The 19,839-nt window shown below is 40.7% G+C and overlaps 1 protein-coding gene and 1 non-coding gene across 4 annotated transcripts in view; one reads left to right on the top strand and one right to left on the bottom strand.

Moving 5' to 3' along the window:
* Window positions 1–19,839, top strand: part of FAM98B (family with sequence similarity 98 member B) — a 73,467-nt gene that overhangs the window by 15,876 nt on the left and 37,752 nt on the right. The window contains exon 2 of one of the 3 annotated variants that reach the window (XM_044925233.2): window positions 19,666–19,765. The exons of the other annotated variants lie outside the window; for them this stretch is intronic. The gene's annotated coding sequence lies outside the window, so the exon portion shown is untranslated. The remainder of the gene's footprint in view (window positions 1–19,665; window positions 19,766–19,839) is intronic. 3 annotated transcript variants of the gene reach the window in all.
* Window positions 12,990–13,096, bottom strand: LOC112577900. The gene has a single exon (XR_003102099.2). It is a non-coding gene; the product is annotated as a U6 spliceosomal RNA (small nuclear RNA).

Genomic DNA, 19,839 nt, shown 5'->3' with positions numbered 1-19,839 from the left:
GCTTCTTTTCCCATATAAGTCATTATAAAATATTCACTAGAGTTCCCTGTCTACATAGTATGTTCTTATTAGTTATCTATTTTATATATAACAGTATGTATATGTCAGTCCCAATCTCCTGATTTATTCTTTGCCTGGCTTGGTAATCATAAGTTTGTTTTCTATTTGCATCCGTGGCTCTCTTTCTGTTTTGTAAATAGGTTAATTTGTACCATTTTTTAAGATTCCACATATAAGTTGTATCATGATATTTGTCTTTGTATTACTTTACTCGGTTTGACAATCTCTAGGTCCATCCACATTGCTGCAAATGGCATTATTTCGTTCTTTTTATGGCTAAGTAGAATTTCATTGTATATACGTACCACATCTTATTTATCCATCCCTCTGTTGATGAACATGTAGGTTGCCTCTATGTCTTGGCTAATGTAAATACTGCTACAGTGAACTTGGGGTACATGTGTCTTTTCAAATTTCAGTTTCGTTCAGATATGTGCCCAGGAGTTGGATTGCTGGATCATATAGTAGCTCTATTTTTAGTTTTTTAAAGCAGCAATCCCCATCCACTTTGGCACCAGGGACTGGTTTCCTGGAAAACAATTTTTCCACAGATCAAGGTGAGGATGTTTTCAGGGTGATTCAAATACATTACATTCACATTTATTACATTTACTGAAACATTCCACTTATTACACGCCCTTTATTTCTATCATAATTACATTGTGATATATAATGAAATAATTTTACAACTCACCACAGTGCAGAATCAGTGGGAGCCCTGAACTTGTTTTCCTGAAACTAGATGGTCTTATCTGGGGGTGATGGGAGACAATGACACCCAAAGTATGTTGCTTATATCCAGTCTATTCCTTTATCACATTTTGGTTGCTATTACTGCAGAGAACCCTGCTTCACAAAGATATTTTGCTGGAAATGGAAGCAAAATTTTCAGTGATTTGTGTCAATCTCAGGATATTCTGCCTTGACTTTAATCCAGAATGTATGGAGATTTGAAGTTGATAGCTCAGTTGGTAAAGAATCTTTCTGCAATGCAGGAGACTCCAGTTCAAATCCTGGGTTGGGAAGAGCCCCTGGAGAAGGGATAGGCTACCCACTCCAGTATACTTGGTCTTCCCTTGTGGCTCAGCTGGTAAAGAATCCACCTGCAATTCGGGAGACCTGGGTTCAATCACTGGGTTGGGAAGATCTCCTGGAAAAGGGAAAGGCTACCTACTCCTGTATTCTGGCCTGGAGAATTCCATGCACAGTCCATGGGATCACAGAGGGTCAGACACAACTGAGCGACTTTCACTTTCAAACTTACTTTTAAGGCCGCTGTCATTTGTAGTCTCAAACAGTTGCTCTTCTAGCACAAAGTCAGTTCACCTGGCTTATTTACAAATGGATCTTGGATATATTCCTCCTAGTTTAGAGGTCTTGTGTGGTTGGGAAGTAATCTTCAAACACTTTTGAAATCTGACATAGGTGATCAGGTACCAGCTGGGAGAAAGAAGGCCCTGGCTCACTCTCTTTCAAAATCTGTTAATATTTGAAACATATAAAAAATCCTAATGTTCACTTGTCACCCCCATAATCCCAGTTTGGCTTTGAATGCAGTCACTTTATCTGCCAACTTATACACAGTTGTTATTCTCCCCTAAAGTGACAGATTGAGTTCATTGAGCAGGTTGAATATGTCACACAAGTAAGCAAGTTTTGTGACCTATGCTGTGTCACTGAACTATGCTGCCAGTGGTAACTGTTTTCCTAAAAGAAATCTCTGGAATTGCTCTCATAACTCAGACTCTGGCCAGAGATCCACTTTTCAAAAGCCATCTCCCTCTTTGTGCTCTGTGTCCATCTCCTCATAGAGCTGCATGAACAGATGTGAGTTAAGGGCATATACTTTAATGCGGTTGATAATTTTAAATACATCCTGCAAAATGTTAGTTCAGGTGACATTTTTCAGCTAGCCAACATTTCTCTACGGATGACAAAAAGAATGAACAGACAGAGCCGAAACAAAAACAACACCCAGTTGTGGGTGTGACTGGTGATGGAAGCAAGGTCTGATGCTGTAAAGAGCAATATTGCATTGGAACCTGGATTGTTAGGTCCATGAATCAAGGCAAATTGGAAGTGGTCAAACAGGAGATGGCAAGAGTGAACGTCGACGTTTTAGGAATCAGTGAACTAAAATGGACTGGGATGGGTGAATTTAACCTAGATGATCATTATATCTACTACTGTGGGCAAGAATCCCTCAGAAGAAATGGAGTAGCCATCATAGTCAACAAAAGGGTCTGAAATGCAGTACTTGGATGTGATCTCAAAAATGAAAGAATGATCTCTGTTCGTTTCCAAGCAAACCATTCAATATTACAGTAGTCCAAGTCTATGCCCTGACCAGTAACACTAAAGAAGCTGAAGTTGAATGGGTCTATGAGGACCGACAAGACCTTTTAGAACTAACATCCAAAAAAGATGTCCTTTTCATTATAGGGGACTGTAATGCAAAAGTAGAAAGTCCAGAAACACCTGGAGTAACAGTCAAAGTTTGGATTTGGAGTACAGAATGAAGCAGGGCAAAGGCTGATAGTTTTGCCAAGAGAACGCACTGGTCACAGCAAGCACTATCTTCCAACAATACAAGAGGAGACTCTACACATGGACATCACCAGATGGTCAATATCAAAATCAGATTGATTATATTCTTTGCAGCCAAAGATGGAGAAGCTCTATACAGTCAGCAAAAACAAGACTGGGAGCTGACTGTGGCTCAGATCACGAACTCCTTACTGCCAAATTCAGACTAAATTGAAGAAAGTAGGGAAAAACCACTAGACCATTCAGATATGACCTAAATGAAATCCCTTACAATTATACAGTGGAAGTGAGAAATAGATTTAAGGGACTAGATCTGATAGAGTGCCTGATGAGCTATAGATGAAGGTTCATGACATTGTACAGGAGACAGGGATCAAGACCTTCCCAAGAAAAAGAAATGCAAAACAGCAAAATGGCTGTCTGAGGAGGCTTTACAAATAGCTGTGAAAAGAGAAGCAAAAAGCAAAGGAGAAAAGGAAAGATATACCCATTTGAATGCGGAGTTCCAGAGAATAGCAAGGAGAGATAAGAAAGCCTTCCTCAGTGATCAATGCAAAGAAATAGAGGAAAACAATAGAATGGGAAAGGCTAGAGATCTCCTCAAGAAAATCAGAGATACCAAGGGAACATTTCTTGCACTATGGGCTCGATAAAGGACAGAAATGGTATGGACCTAGCAGAAGCAGAAGGTATTAAGAAGAGGTGGCAAGAATACACAGAAGAACTGTACAAAAAAGATCTTCATGACCCAGATAATCATGATGGTGTGCTCACTCACCTAGAGCTAGACATCCTGGAATGTGAAGTCAAGTGGGCCTTAGAAAGCATCACTATGAACAAAGCTAGTGGAGGTGATGGAATTCCAGTTGAGCTCTTTGAAATCCTAAAAGATGATGCTGTGAAAGTGCTGCACTCAATATGCCAGCAAATTTGGAAAACTCAGCAGTGGCCACAGAACTGAAAATGGTCAGTTTTCGTTCCAATCCCGAAGAAAGGCAATGCCAAAGATTGCTCAAAGTACCGCACAATTGCACTCATCTCACACGCTGGTAAAGTAATGCTCAAAATTCTCCAAGCCAGGCTTCAACAACATGTGAACCGTGAGTTTCCAGATGTTCAAGCTGGTTTTAGAAAAGGCAGAGGAATGAGAGATCAAATTGCCAACATCTGCTGGATGATCACAAAGGCAAGAGAGTTCCAGAAAAACATCTATTTCTGCTTTATTGACTATGCCAAAGCCTTTGACTGTGTAGGTCACAATAAACTGTGGGAAATTCTGAAAGTGATGGGAATACCAGACCACCTGACCTGCCTCTTGAGAAACGTATATGCAGGTCAGGAAGCAACAGTTAGAACTGAACATGGAACAACAGACTGGTTCCAAATAGGAAAAGGGGTACATCAAGGCTGTATATTGTCACCCTGCTTATTTAACTCATATGCAGAGTACATCATGAGAAACGCTGGGCTGGAATAAGCACAAGCTGGGATCAAGATTGCTGGGAGAAATATCAATAACCTCTGATACACAGATGACACCACCCTTATGGCAGAAAGTGAAGAAGAACTAAAGAGTCTTTTGATGAAAGTGAAAAAGGAGAGTGAAAAAGTTGGCTTAAAGATCAACATTCAGAAAACTAAGATCATGGCATCCAGTCCTATCACATCATGGCAAATGATGGAGAAACAGTGGAAACAGTGTCAGACTTTATTTTTCTGGGCTCCAAAATCACTGCAGATGGTGATTGCAGCCATGAAATTAAAAGACGCTTACTCCTTGGAAGGAAAATTATAACCAACCTAGACAGCATATTCAAAAGCAGAGACATTACTTTGCCAACAAAGGTCCATCTAGTCAAGGCTATGGTTTTTCCAGTGGTCACGTATGGATGTGAGAGTTGGACTGTGAAGAAAGCTGAGTGCCAAAGAATTGATGCTTTTGAACTGTGGTGTTGGAGAAGACTCTTGAGAGTCCCTTGGACTGCAAGGAGACCCCACCAGTCCATTCTGAAGGAGATCAGTCCTGCGATTTCTTTGGAAGGAATGATGCTAAAGCTGAAACTCCAGTACTTTGGCCACCTCATGCGAAGAGTTGACTCATTGGAAAAGACTCTGATGCTGGGAGGGATTGGGGGCAGGAGGAGAAGGGGACAACAGAGGATGAGATGGCTGGATGGCATCACTGATTCGATGGACGTGAGTCTGAGTGAACTCTGGGAGTTGGTGATGGACAGGGAGGCCTGGCGTGCTGCGATTCATGGGATCGCAAAGAGTCGGACACAACTGAGCAACTGAAGTGAACAGTTGTTGATATTTTTTTGTAATGTCATTAGGGTTTTCTATATACATTATCAGGTCATCTGTAAATAGAGACAGTTTTACTTCCTTGTTTCTGATTTGGATGCCATTTATGTCTTTTTCTTGACTAAGTGATCTGACTATGACTTCTAATAGTTTGTTGAAAAAAAAAATTAGCAGGCAATATCATCTTGTTCCTGATCTTAGAGAAAAAGCTTTCAGCTCTTCATTATTGAGTATGATGTTAGCTGTGGGTTTGTCTTATACAGCCTTTATTATGTTGAAGTATATTCCAGCTATACCCACTTTGTTGAGTTTTTTTTTTTAATCATATATAGATGTTGAATTATTATGTCAAATGCTTTCTGTGCATCTATTGAAGTGATTATGATTTGTATCCTTCATTTTGTTAATGTGGTATATCACACTGATTTGTAGATATAAAACAAGGCCTTGCATTCCTGCAATAAATCCCACTAGATTTGGGTGGATGATCCTTTTAAAGTATTGCTGATTCAGGTTTGCTAATATCTTGTTGAGGATTTTTGCATTTCTGTTCATCAGGAATGTTGGCCTGTTTGCTCTTTAGAGTGTCCTTGTCTACTTTTGGTATCAGGGTAATGCTGACCTCATAAAATGAGTATGGAAGTGTTCTTTCCTCTTCGATATTTTGAAAGAGTTTGGGAAGGATTGGTATTAATTCTTCTTCAAATATTTGGTTTTAAGTTCACTATTGAAGCCAACTGATCCTGCACTTCTGTTTGTTGGGAAGTTTCTTTTTTTTAATTAAAAAAAAAAAAAGATATTTGGCCACATCGGGTCTTAGTTGCAGCATACGGGGTCTTCTTTTTGTCATGCAGGATCTTTTGTGGCAGCACATAGATTCTAGTTATGGCACATGGGCTTCGGTAGTTACAACAGACAGGTTCTCTAGTTGTGGCACGTGGGCTCCAGAGCATAGGACTCAATAGTTGCAGTGCTCAGGCTTAGTTGCTCCACAGCATAGGGGATCTTAGTTCCCCGACCAGGGATTGAACCTGTGTCTCCTGCATTGCAAAGTGGATTTTTAATGACTGGACCACCAGAGAAGTCCCTGTTGGGAGGTTTTTGATTGCTGGTGAAGTTTCATTACTAGTAATCAGTATATTCAGATTTTCTGTTTCTTCATAACTCTGTCTTGGTAGGTTGTTTATTTCTAACAGTTTATCCATTTCTTCTAAATTGTCCAATTTGTTGGCATATAAATGTTCATAGTAGTCTTGCAATCCTTTGTATTTCTGTAGCATCAATTGTAGTTTCTCTTTCATTTCTGATTCTGAGTCCTTTCTATTTTTCTCTTGGTGAGTCTACCTAAATATTTGTCACTTTTTATCTTTAAAAAAATACAGCTCTTAGTTTCCTTGATTTTTTTCTGTTGTCTTCTAGTCTCTATTTCATTATCTGATCTACATTATTTCCTTCCTTCTACTGACTTTGAGCTTCATTTGTTCATTTTTAGCTTCTTGAGGTGTCAAATTAGATTGTTTATTTGAGACCTATTTTATTTTTTAATTTAGGCACTTATCACTATGAGTTTCCTCTTAGAACTGCTTTTACTGCATCCATTAAATTTTGGTATGTTGCACTTCTGTTTTTATTTCTTTCAAGGTTTTATTTTTCTTTTTGATCTTTTACCCATTTGTTGTTTGGTAGCATGTTTTATCTCGGCATATTTGTGATTTTTTTAGTTTTCTTCTTATAAGTAATATTTAGCTGCATACCATTGTGATTGAAAAAGATGCTTGATATGATTTCAGTCTTCTAAATTTAATAAGATTTGTTTTAGAGCCTACAATACTTTGCCAACAAATGTCTGTCTAGTCAAAGCTATGGTTTTTCCAGTGGTCATGTATGGCTGTGAGAGTTGGACTGTGAAGAAAGCTGAGTGCCAAAGAATTGATGCTTTTGTACTGTGGTGTTGGAGAAGACTCTTGAGAGTCCCTTGGACTGCAAGGAGATCCAACCAGTCCATCCTAAAGGAGATCAGTCCTGAATATTCATTGGAAGGACTGATGCTGAAGCTAAAACTCCAATACTTCGGCCACCTGATGTGAAGAACTGACTCATTGGAAAAGACCCTGATGCTGGGAAGATTGAAGGCAGGAGGAGAAGGGGACGAAAGAGGATGAGATGGTTGGATGGCATTACCAACTCAGTGGACATGAATTTGAGCAAGCTCCAGAAGTTGGTGATGGACAGGGAAACCTGGCCTGCTGCCATGGGGTTGGAAAGAGTTGGACAGAACTGAGGGACTGAACTGACTGACTACCTCAGGTGGTTTTGTTGCTGCTTCTCCTTTGATTAGCAACTGTTCTGCCATTTGGAACTCAGAGAAATTCATGGAGTCCAGAGTCCTGCTACAAGGAACAGGGAATCAAAGGCCTCCATGCCCAGGAGTCCCACAGGGCCCTGCTCAGCATCAAACCTACATGGCAGGGACTAAAACCCAGCCAAAACCCAGTTTGGAACTTGAACCCACATAGCTGGGATTCAAACCCAGCCCAAAGGCACAGTTTTCTAGCTGAGATCACAGACCTGGTTTCAGGACCAAATGAAGCTGAGGTTCTTGATGTCTCATTGCAGAAAGAATTCAGTAAAAGACAAAGTGATAGGTAAAAATGTGAATTTATTCAGAGAGAAACATACTCCACATACAGAGAGTGGGCCATCACAGAGAGCAAGTGTATCTCAAAATGTGGTGTGGTTAGCTTTTATGGGCTGGGTAATTTCATAGGCTAATGCGTGAGAAGATTATTCTAACTATTTTGGGGGAAGAGATGGAGATTTTCAGGTCTAGTCAGTTGATTTTTCTTGGACCCATTTGATTCTAATCAGTTTGTGTTGTGTCCTCAGACTGTCTCATTCTTTCAAAGATTGTGCCCTGCCCCCTTACTCTTGTTTCAGTATTTATCTTTCTTTTTCTGATGTTCATCATTTAGTATAATAATCTCTAGTTGTATCTATATCACTGCAAATGGCATCAAATGGCATTATTATTATTATTTTTTTTAATGGCTGAATATTCTTCCCTGGTGGCTCAGAGGGTAAAGCATCTGCCTGTGATGCAGAAGACCCAGGTTTGGTCCCAGGGTCGGGAAGATCCCCTGGAGAAGGAAATGGCAACCCACTCCAGTATTCTTGCCTGGAGAATCCCATGGACAGAGGAGCCTGATGGGCTACAGTCCATGGGGTCACAAAGAGTCAGACACGACTGAGCGACTACACTTCCACTTAGTATTCCATTGTATATATGTGCAGGAAAGCCTGGTATGCTTCAGGCCATGGGGTTGCAAAGAGTCAGACGTGACTGAGTAACTGAACAACGATATGTACCACCTCGTCTTAATCCATTCACCTGTTGATGAACATTTAGGTTCTTTCCATGTCTTGGCTTTTGTAAATAGTGCTTCTGTGAACATAAGGATGCATGTGTTTTTTTGAATTATGGTTTTCTCTGGATGAATGTCTGGGAGTGGGATTGCTGGATTGTATGGTAGCTCCAATTTGCCTTGATTCATGGACCTGACATTCCAGGTTCCTATGCAATATTGCTCTTTATAGCATCGGACCTTGCTTCTATCACCAGTCATATCCACAGCTGGGTATTCTTTTTGTTTTGGCTCCATCCCTTCATTTTTTCTGGAGTTATTTCTCTACTGATCTCCAGTAGCATATTGGGCACCTACTGACCTGGGGAGTTTCTCTTTCAGTATCCTATCATTTTGCCTTTTCATACTGTTCATGGGGTTCTCAAGGCAAGAATACTGAAGTGGTTTGCCATTCCCTTCTCCAGTGGACCACATTCTGTCAGATCTCTCCACCATGACCCACCATCTTGGGTTGCCCCACGGGCATGGCTTAGTTTCATTGAGTTAGACAAGGCTGTGGTCCTAGTGTGATTACATTGACTAGTTTTCTGTGAGTATGGTTTCAGTGTGTTTGCCCTCTGATGCCCTCTTGCAATACCTATCGTCTTACTTGGGTTTCTCTTACCTTGGGCATGGGGTATCTCTTCACGGCTGCTCCAGCAAAGTGCAGCCATTGCTCCTTACCTTGGATGAGGGGTATCTCCTCACCACCGCCCTTCCTGACCTTCAACGTGGGATAGCTCCTCTACACCCATGATGACTGCAGCCATGAAATTAAAAGACGCTTATTCCTTGGAAGGAAAGTTATGACCAACCTAGACAGCATATTAAAAAGCAGAGACATTACTTTGTCAACAAAGGTCCGTCTAGTCAAGGCTATGGTTTTTCCTGTGGTCATGTATGGATGTGAGAGTTGGACTGTGAAGAAGGCTGAGCGCCGAAGAATTGATGCTTTTGAACTGTGGTGTTGGAGAAGACTCTTGAGAGTCCCTTGGACTGCAAGGAGATCCAACCAGTCCATTCTGAAGGAGATCAGCCCTGGGATTTCTTTGGAAGGAATGATGCTAAAGCTGAAACTCCAGTACTTTGGCCACCTCATGGGAAGAGTTGACTCATTGGAAAAGACTCTGATGCTGGGAGAGATTGGGGGCAAGAGGAGCAGGGGACGACAGAGGATGAGATGGCTGGATGGCATCACTGACTTCGATGGACGTGAGTCTGAGTGAACTCCGAGAGTTGGTGATGGACAGGGAGGCCTGGTGTGCTGCGATTCATGGGGTTGCAAAGAGTCAGACACGACTGAGTGTCTGATCTGATCTGATTGTTTGGTAGCTCCATTTTAGTTTTCTGAGGAGCCTCTGTAGTGGCTGCACCTATTTACATTGCTATCCACAGTGTAGGAGGGTTCCCTTTTCGCCACACTCTCTCCAGCATTTGTTATCTGTTAAGCTTTTAATGATGGGCATTCTGACTGTCATGAAGTGGTCCTCATTGTAGTTTTGATTTGCAATTTTAAATAGTGATGTTGAGCATCTTTTCATGTGCCTCTTGACCATCTGTACGTCTTCTTTGGAGAAATGTCTATTGGTCTTCTGCCCACTTTTTGATTAGGCTGTTTTTTTTTTTTTGTCGTTGTATGAAAAATATTTTCTCCTGTAGACTGTCTTTTTGTTTTGTTTATGGTTTCCTTTGCTGTGCAAAAGCTTGTAAATTTGATTAGGTCTAATTAGTTTATTTATTTATTTTTTATTCCAGCCTTGGGAGACTGACCTAAGAAACCATTGGTACGATTTATCTTAGAGAATATTTTGCCTATCCTCTCTTCTAAACTTTTATGGTGTCATGTCTTATGTTTAAGTCTTTAAGCGGTTTTGAGTTTATTTTTATGTATGGTGTGAGGGTATGTTCTAACCTCATCAATTACATGCAGCTATCCAGCTTTCCTCTTGCTGAAGAGCCTTTTTCCCATTTTATATTCTTGCCTCCTTTGTCAAAGATTAACTTATTGTAGATGTGTGGGGTTATTTCTGGGCTTTTTGTCTTCATGCTATTACCATACTCTATTGTCTGAAATTTGGGAGAGTTATGTTTTTTCCCTCAGCATTGCTTGGGCAATTCTGGATCTTTTAGGGTTCCATGTAAAATTTCGGATTATTTGTTCTAGTTCTGTGAAAAACGTTATGGATAATCAATAGGGATTGCATTAAATCTGTTGATTGCTTTGCGTAGCATTGCCATTTTAACAATATGAATTATTCCAATCCAAGGGCATGAGATATCTTTCCATTTCTTTGAATCCTCTTTAATTTCCTTTTTTAATGTTTTATAGTTCTCAGCATATATTTTTCACTGCTTTGGTCAGGTTTAATCCTAGGGGTCTTCTTGTTTGCTTGCTTGTGACTTTATTTTTGCTTATGGCTGTGTCTGGTCCTCATGGCTGTGCGTGGGCTTTCTGTGCACGGGCCTGTCATTGCAGTGCCTTCTCTTGTTGTGGAGCATGGGCTCGAGGGTTCCCAGGCTTCAGTAGTTGTGGTGTGTGGGCTCCATAGTTGCTACTCGAGGACTTTAGAACATGGGCTCAGTAGTTGTGGCTTTGTTGCCCTGTGACATGTGGGATCTTCCTGGACCAGAGGTCAAACCCATGTCCCCTGCATTGGCAGGTAGATTCTTAACCACTGGACCACCAGGGAAGTCCAAGGTGACACTTAATTTTAAAAGAGAAAACTGAAGTGTGGTTTGTACAGCAGCAATGACAATGACCTGATAATGATGTGGAGCAAGGCCCGGTGGGCCTCCTGGACATGGAGACCTTTTTGTCCCCCATTTCTTATAGGCAAGACTCCAGCCTCCAAGACCTTCTTTGAATTCGATTCAAACAGTTGCTAATCAAGGGAGGAGTAGCCACAAAACTGCCAGAGGCAAGATTAAAGGGATCAGAGAAACTCAGAGACCCCCACCACCTAAAACCCTAGTGAAGTGAAGTCACTCAGTTGTGTCCGACTCTTTGCAACCCCAGTGGACTGTAGCCTACCAGGCTCCTCTGTCCATGGGATTTTCCAGGCAAGAGTACTGGAATGGGTTGCCATTTCCTTCTCCAAAACCTAAAACCCTACACACACCCTAATCTTGTTAGCAAACCCACCCACCCTATTGAAATTTTGCAGAAGAAAGAAGAATGCAAGACTGTTACTTCCTTGATCCTTATCACATACCCCTGCCTAACTATATGTTAACTGTTGTTGTTCAGTTGGACTCTTTGCAACCCGAAGGGCCGCAGCACACCAGGCCTCCCTGTCCCTCACCATCTCTTGGGAGTTTGCCAAGTTCATGTCCATTGCATTGATGCCTTGTTGTGGCGAAGGGGCTTGCATAACTCAATGAAGCTATGAGCCATGCCGTGCAGGGCCACCCAAGACAAACGGGTCATAGCAGAGAGTTCTGACAAAACCTGATCCTCTGGAGGAGGGAATGTCAAACCACCCCAGTATACTTGCCATAAGATCCTCATGACCCGTATAAAATGCCTGACTATATAGCCTCTCTCTATTCCAGGGATTGGAAGTGGGGGTTGCACAGTTCTTGAGTTGCTAGCCTACTTTGTTCTTCCTTTTCCTGGCAAAGAAATAAAGCCACTCTTTCCTTCTCCTTCATAACTCTGTCACTGTATTTCTGTACATAAAGAGCCAAGATTTTGGCAGCAATGACATCTCCAGAGATTTTTGTCTGCATTTGCTGGGGCAGAGAGGTTGGTAGCAGCAGTAGGTAAAGGTGCCATTTTAAAAGGGGCTATTTGTTGACATTCCCTTTCTAATATTTCTTTAGTTGGTATAAAGAAATGCAACCAATTTCTGAATGTTGCTGAATTAATTTATTAGATCTAATAGTTTGTATGTGGAGTCCTTATGATTTTCTATATATAGTATCATGTCATCTACCTATAGTGACAGTTTTACTTCTTCTCTTCCAATTTGGATACATTTTATTTCTTTTTTTAATTTATTTTTTTATTGAAGGATAATTGCTTTATAGAATTTTGTTGTTTTCTGTCAGACCTCAACATGAATCAGCCACAGGTATACATATATCCTCTCTCTTTTGAATCTCCCTCCCTATCCCACCCCTCTAGGTTGAGACAGAGCACCTATTTGAGTTTCCTGAAAGGGAAAGTGAGTCAAAGCGAAGTCGCTCAGTTGTGTCCAACTCTTTGAGCCCCCATGGACTGTAGTCTACCACACTCCTCTGTTCATGGGATTTTCCAGGCAAGGGTACTGGAGTGGGTTGCCATTTTCTTCTCCAGAGGATCTTCCAGACCCAGGGATCGAACCCAGGTCTCCCCTATTGTAGGCAGACGCTTTACCATCTGAGCCACCAGGGAAGTTGAGACATACAGCAAATTCCCGAAGGCTATCTATTTTACATATGGTAATGTAAGTTTCCATGTTTCTCTCTCCATACATCTCATCCTCTCCTCCCCTCTCCCCATAGCCATAAGTCTATTCTCTGTCTGTTTTTCCATTGCTGCCCTGTAAATACATTCTTGAGAACCATTTTTCTAGATTCCGTATATGTGCATTAGAATATGATATTTATCTTTCTTTTTCTGACTCACTTCACTCTGTATAATAGGTTCTAAGTTCATCCACCTCATCAGAGCTGACTCAAATGTGTTCCTTTTTAAAAAATATGGAACGCTTCATGAATTTGCATGTCATCCTTGCACAGGGGCCATGCTAATCTTCTCTGTATTGTTCCAATTTTAGTATATGTGCTGCTGAAGCAAGCACCATTTTATTTCTTTTTTATGTCTGATTGCCTTACTGTTTTGAATAGAAGTGGTAATAGTGTGCATCCTTTGTCCCAGATTTTAGTGGGAAGGCTTTTAGCATTGAATATTACATTGGATGTGGGTTTGTCATAAATGGCTTTCATATGTTGAGATATGTTCCTTCTATACCCACTTTGGTAAGAGTCTTTATCATGAATGGATGTTGAATTTTGTCGAATGCTTTTTCTGCATCTTCTAAGATGATCATGTGTTTTCGAGTTTCGCTGCTGTGGTGTGTTACATTGACTGATTTGCCTATGTTGAGCCGTCCTCGTGAACTTGGGATGAATCTTACTTGGTCATGGTGTATGATTTTTTTTATGTGTTGTTGGATTTGGTTTACTAATATTTTGTTCAGAGTTTTGCATCTATATTCATCAAAGATATAGGCCTATAATTTTTTTATTTGGCAATATCTTTGTCTGGTTTTGGTATCAGGGTGTTGGTGGCTTCATAGAATGTCTTTGGGAGTATTCCCTCTTCTCTAATCTTTTGGAAGAGTTTGAGAAGGATCAGTATAGGTTCCTCTTTGTATGTTGGGTAAAATTCACCATGGAGCTATCTGGTTCCGGACTTCTGTTTGTAGGGAGTTTTTCTTTTAAGTCATACATTTCACTTTTATTTATTGGTCTATTCAAATTATCTATTTCATCTTGATTTAATTTTGGTGGTTTGTATGTTTTTAGAAAGTTGTCTATTTCTTCTATTTTATCAAATCTGTTGGCATGTTTTGGCATATTGTCAGTTGAGATTTATCCTTTTTCATATTTTATTTTATTTATTTGAGTTGTGTTTCCTTCTTGCTGAGCCTGGCCAGAGGTTTGTCAATTTTGCTTACCCTTTCAAAGAGCCAGCTCTTAGTTTTATTGATTTTTGTTTTCTATTGTTTTTTAATTTGTTTCTTTGTCTCCTCCCTGATCTTTATTAATTTTTATTTCCTTTTTCTCACTTTAGTTTTGTTTGTTCTTCTTTTTTCTAATTCTTTTAGGTTGTATGTTTTTTTATTTTTTCTTACTTTCTGAGGAAGGCCTATATTACTGTGAACTTCTAAGCTTTAATTCTAAGAACTTCTTTTGATACATCCCATAGATTTTCTATGGTTGTGTTTTCATTGTCATTTGTCTCAAGGTATTTTTAAATTTCTTTTTGATGTTCTTGTTGACCCATTGGTCTCTTAGTAGCATTTTTTTAGGATCTATGTAATTGGTTTTTTTTTCTCATTTCTTTTCCTGTGATTGATTCCTAGTTTCATGCCATTGTGGCCAGAGAAAATGTTTGAAATAATTTCTATCCTCTTACATTTTTTGAGGTTAGTTTTGTGCCCTAGTATGGGGTCAGTAGCACCCCACTCCAGTACTCGTGCCTGGAAAATCCCATGGATGGAGGAGCCTGGTAGGCTGCAGTCCATGGGGTCGCTAACAGTCGGACACGACTGAGCAATTTCCTTTTCACTTGTCACTTTCATGCATTGGAGAAGGAAATGGCAACCCACTCCAGTGTTCTTGCCTGGAGAATCCCAGGGACGGGGAAGCCTGGTGGGCTGCCATCTATGGGGTCACACAGAGTCAAACATGACTGAAGTGACTTAGCAACAGCAGCATGGGGTCAATCCTAGGGAATATTCCATGTACACTTGAAAGAATGTGTATTATGGGTTTTTTTTTTGAGGGGAGGAGGTGTAATATCCTGAAAATGTCAACTAAATCAAACTGTTCTATTGTATCATTTAGGATCTGTGTTGCCATATTGATTTTCTTTCTAGAAGATCTATCCAGTGGTGTGTTAAAGTCTCCTGCTATATTCCAATCAGTTTCTCCCTTTGTGTATTTAATATTTATTTTATAAGTTTGCATTCTCCCATATTAGGTACATATATGTTGATGCCAAAGAAACTTTTAAAAAAATGTATTTTCTACTTGGTATACCTTTCATAATATCCAGTGATCATAGCTTCCACTTCACCAGGCAAATCATGAAAGCTTTAACAAAAATCTTGCTAACTTCTTGAAATTATAACTGTTCCTATCACCTTCAATCATCAGACAAGGCCAGTGGAACTAATAAAAAAACTGCACTCAAGCAGAAGAATTAATTACATGAGATTGAATGAATTGATAAATATGGTTATAAATTTTTATGATTTGGTCTAAAATATTACTGATTTTTAATCATTTGTTTCCCAGACACAAGGAAAATGTTTTTAAGACTTAAAACAATTTAGTAAATTGTTTTACTTGTAAGCAGAATTGAAACATTTTTCTTTTTCTCCCTGATTTCTCCAGAATTAAGAACTCTCAAACTAAGCCATTTTCCTGAAGCTAAATGACTTGATATAAACTTCATAGAACTTGCCACAGCTCGTATTTAAACAGTCCTCATGAGCCACTTCAGAAAGTTTACTTGAACACCTGATGACATCATTAGAGGCATTTCAAACTGCAGAGGAAGCTTTTACTCTGACATCTAGAAATCTTAATTGACTGTCTCTTGGACCCAGAAACTGGTTTATAAGTTGCTCCAATTATGAACCTTTGTTTTTCTTTTATTTCCACGAAAGTGCCTCTTATTAAATACCTGACTGTTTGCACCATGGGCCTAGTTTTGGGAGCCCAGTTATTCCTCACCTCCTACAGTGAGATGTAGTCCTTAGTCGTTCAGTCATGTCAGACTTTTTTACAACTCTCTGGACCACCAGGCTCCCCTGTCAGTGAGATTTTCCAGGCAAGAATACTGCAGTGTGGGAGTGTGCTGCCATTTCCTCCTCTAGAAAATGAGAGGTAACTATTTAACTAAACTGACCTATTCCCAGAACTAAAAGCTGGTTCAGACAAATGGAGGGCTCTTCTAAACCATTGTTTCTTCACAGTTACCAGCTCAGCTTTTAATACGTGAAACATTTAGAAATGTTTTAGAAGATGGCGCTATTGTAGACCTAAGTGAAAGTGAAAGTCGCTCAGTTCAGTTCAGTTGCTCAGTTGTGTCTGACTCTTTGTGACCCCATGAACCGCAGAACGCCAGGCCTCCCTGTCCATCACCAACTCCCAGAGTCCACCCAAACCCATGTCCATCGAGTCAGTGATGCCATCCAACCATCTCATCTTCTGTTGTCGCCTTCTCCTCCTGCCCTCAATCTGTCCCAGCATCAGGGTCTTTTCCAAAGAGTCAGCTCTTCTCATCAGGTGGCCGAAGTATTGGAGTTTCAGCTTCATCAGTCCTTCCAATGAACATCCAGGGCTGATTTCCTTTAGGATGGACTGGTTGGATCTCCTTGCACTCCAAGGGACTCTCAAGAGTCTTCTCCAACACCTCAGTTCAAAAGCATGAATTCTTCTGCACTCAGCTTTCTTTATAGTCCAACTCGCACATCCATACATGACCACTGGAAAAATCATAGCCTTGACTAGATGGACTTTTGTTGGCAAAGTAATGTCTCTGCTTTTTAATATGCTGTCCAGGTTGGTCATAACTTTCTTCCAAGGAGTAAGCGTCTTTTAATTTCATGGCTGCAATAACCATCTGTAGTGATTTTGGAGCCCCCAAAAAGAAAGTCAGCCACTGTTTCCCATCCATTTGCCATGAAGTGATGGGACCGGATGCCATGATCTTCGTTTTCTGAGTGTTGAGCTTTAAGCCAACTTTTTCACTCTCCTTTTTCACTTTCATCAATAGGCTCTTTAGTTCTTCTTCACTTTCTGCCATAAGGGTGGTGTCATCTGCATATCTGAGGTTATTGATATTTCCCCTGGCAATCTTGATTCCAGCTTGTGCTTCTTCCAGCCCGGCGTTTCTCATGATGTACTCTGCATATAAGTTAAATAAGCAGGGTGACAATATACAGCCTTGATGTACCCCTTTTCCTATTTGGAACCAGTCTGTTGTTCCATGTCCAGTTCTAACTGTTGCTTCCTGACCTGCATACAGGTTTCTCAAGAGGCAGGTCAGGTGGTCTGGTATTCCCATCTCTTTCAGAATTTTCCACAGTTTATTGTGATCCACACAGTCAAAGGCTTTGGCATAGTCAATAAAGCAGAAGTAGATGTTTTTCTGGAACTCTCTTGCCTTTGTGATCATCCAGCAAATGTTGGCAATTTGATCTCTGGTTCCTCTCCCTCTTCTAAAACCAGCTTGAACATCTGGAAGTTCATGGTTCATGTATTGTTGAAGCCTGGCTTGGAGAATTTTAAGCATCACTTTACTAGCATGTGAGAGTTGTGTCCAGCTCTTTGTGACCCCATAGATTGTCCATGGAATTCTCCAGGGCAGAATACTGGAGTGGGTAGCCTTTCCCTTCTCCAGGGGATCTTCCCAACCCAGGGATCAAATCCAGGTCTCTCCCACATTGTAGGTGGATTCTTTAACAGCTGAGCCACAAGGGAAGCCCATAAGTAGGCTACCCCAAAATATGCCTCAATGGCATATTGATTATTTTGAATTAAAATTACTTAACAAACAGCCAATGCAGGAGGGCCACTCTCATCCTCCTTTCTGTCTCCCTGAAAGCAGGAAATAAATCTGCCACATGAAAGGTATGCCCCACATCTGGAAGTAGAAGGACACTCCTATCTCCAGAGATAGAAAATTCAGGCTGAGAAGCCTATATAAACAAATATTATACCTTTAAATTACTTTCCCAAGCCCAAACTCTGGTAAATGTAATCAGTTGTAATTTTGGTTACTGTAACTAAGTTTCTTTATTGATTATTTTGTAACCAGATGTTTAACCATGCCTTTTAAGCCTTGTAATTTATGGACAGTTATATTGTATCCTGATGCTATTGCAAAAGTGCTTCATCTTCAAAACAATTCATAGGAAGACTATAGAAGCAGTTACAATAGTTCCACATAAAAAGGATGTTTATGCAAGGATTCCAGCCCATACGGACTTAACACAAGGAGCTGTTCTGCTCCTGGGGCCTGTAGAGCAGGTATCCAGAGGTTTTTACACCCTGATAGGCAGGGTTGATGCCCCTGCTTAGCCTTGAAGCAGCTATAGGAGACACCGTCTGTCACCTCTCTGTTTCCCATACAATTATGGGAGTAAAATCTCTGAAGAGGGAATGAGACAAGGGAACAGGGTAAGGCAAAACCATTAAGAGAATGACACAACTATTGAGAATATGACAAAAACTGGTTAGAACCAATTAGGTCCAAGATGGCAGAAGAATCGCCTTCTGTAGACCTTGAGCCTCATCATACACTCACTGTAATATGTTAGCTAAATGACACACCACAGGCACCATGACAGTTCTGAGGCTGACCGTAAAAGACCAAGAGGTGAGTGGTGGCCAAATTCCTGGAAATTTCCACCCCTTCCTTCAAATAGTTGGAATAATCCTCCCTCTTATCAGCCTATGTAATTACTCACCCCATAAAAACAAAAACTAACCACCCTCCACACCTTGGGGCTCCTTGCTTTCTGAGGTAGCCCACACTCTATATACAGAGTGTGGTGTCTCCTAGGGCTGCTCTCACTTTTTGAAAGAGACTTCGCTCTGTCTATGGAATGTGTATCTCTCTAAATATGCCTGCTTTCCCACTTAGAGCAGCCTTGCCTGCCCACTGGTATCCTTCACAAGTGTCCTGTATTAATAAGTCTACTCTTTGTCTAGAACTTTGGCTCTCACAGAATTCCTTCTGTGTTGTAACACAAAAACCCTGAGCTTTATTAAGTCCTGAGACCAGGTGTGTGATTTCAGCTGAGAGATTGTGGGTTCAAGTCATCTGAAGTGTGACTGTGTTCAAGTCCCAAAATGAGGTGTGTGGTTTCAATTACATCCCCAAGGGATCATCTAACTTTGGTAATCAAAACATAACCTGCTTGAGACCATATCCCTGAGATCTGTGTGCTCAAAGGGGACCCCAGCCTGGAATGTACTCTTCTTGTCCCTCCTCCTTGCAATGCAAATTTCCTGGGCCAAATCCATCCCAGCCCTGAGGAACTCAATGAATCTGGAGCAGGTTATTAGCTATTTTGGCAATGAAAGGACCTAAGAAGAATAAAATGGATCATCAGTGCTTTCCAAAGGAAAGAATTCAATGATAACATATTTAAGATCAATTAAAAATTAAACGGGGTAACTGGGGTTTTGTCATCCAAAATGGAGCTTGATGGCCATTGTGGATGTGTTTTCAGACATGTTCCTGCATCACTGAGAACTTGAATTTTCTGATCTGTGTCACAGTGAAGGATACCACCAGCCATTGTCAAAGCAGTATCTGCCAGCAGCTGCCAGCTGCAACCTTCTGGTCTCAAAATCTTCCCCTGAAACTGTGCAGCTATTTTGGATACCAGCTAACCTTGCTTAACAAGCATTCTTCTTGCCGACTCCAATCCTACTTCCTGACAACTTCTATAACTTTGTGGTCTTTGCCTATATAAGCCTCCCCCTTTTTTGTGGTAGTCAGGTGTGAACACAATTCAAGTGCTTCTTGCATCTGTGTCTCCCAGGCTATGGTCCTCTGCTTGGCTTGAATAAAATGCTCTTCCATTCCTTAAAATCGATAGTTTCTTGATTTTTGTGTTGATAGCATGAGGTAGAGGCCATGACTTGGATACCCCATTGGCCCAGCCCCGTGTATTGAAGAGGCCTGAACTCCAGCGGTGGCTTTGTCGCACTCAAGTGGCTGTGTAAGTGCAGCCATCTTTTCATGAGAGGAACTGCTCTATAAATTCTTTTTAATAATGTTTGTATTGATTTTTTT

Source organism: Bubalus bubalis, chromosome 11, assembly GCF_019923935.1.
Source record: "Bubalus bubalis isolate 160015118507 breed Murrah chromosome 11, NDDB_SH_1, whole genome shotgun sequence".
In the NCBI taxonomy this organism is placed as follows: domain Eukaryota; kingdom Metazoa; phylum Chordata; class Mammalia; order Artiodactyla; family Bovidae; genus Bubalus; species Bubalus bubalis.
The sequence above is the reverse complement of the archived record's forward strand: the minus strand, read 5'-3'. Positions and strand labels throughout refer to the sequence as shown.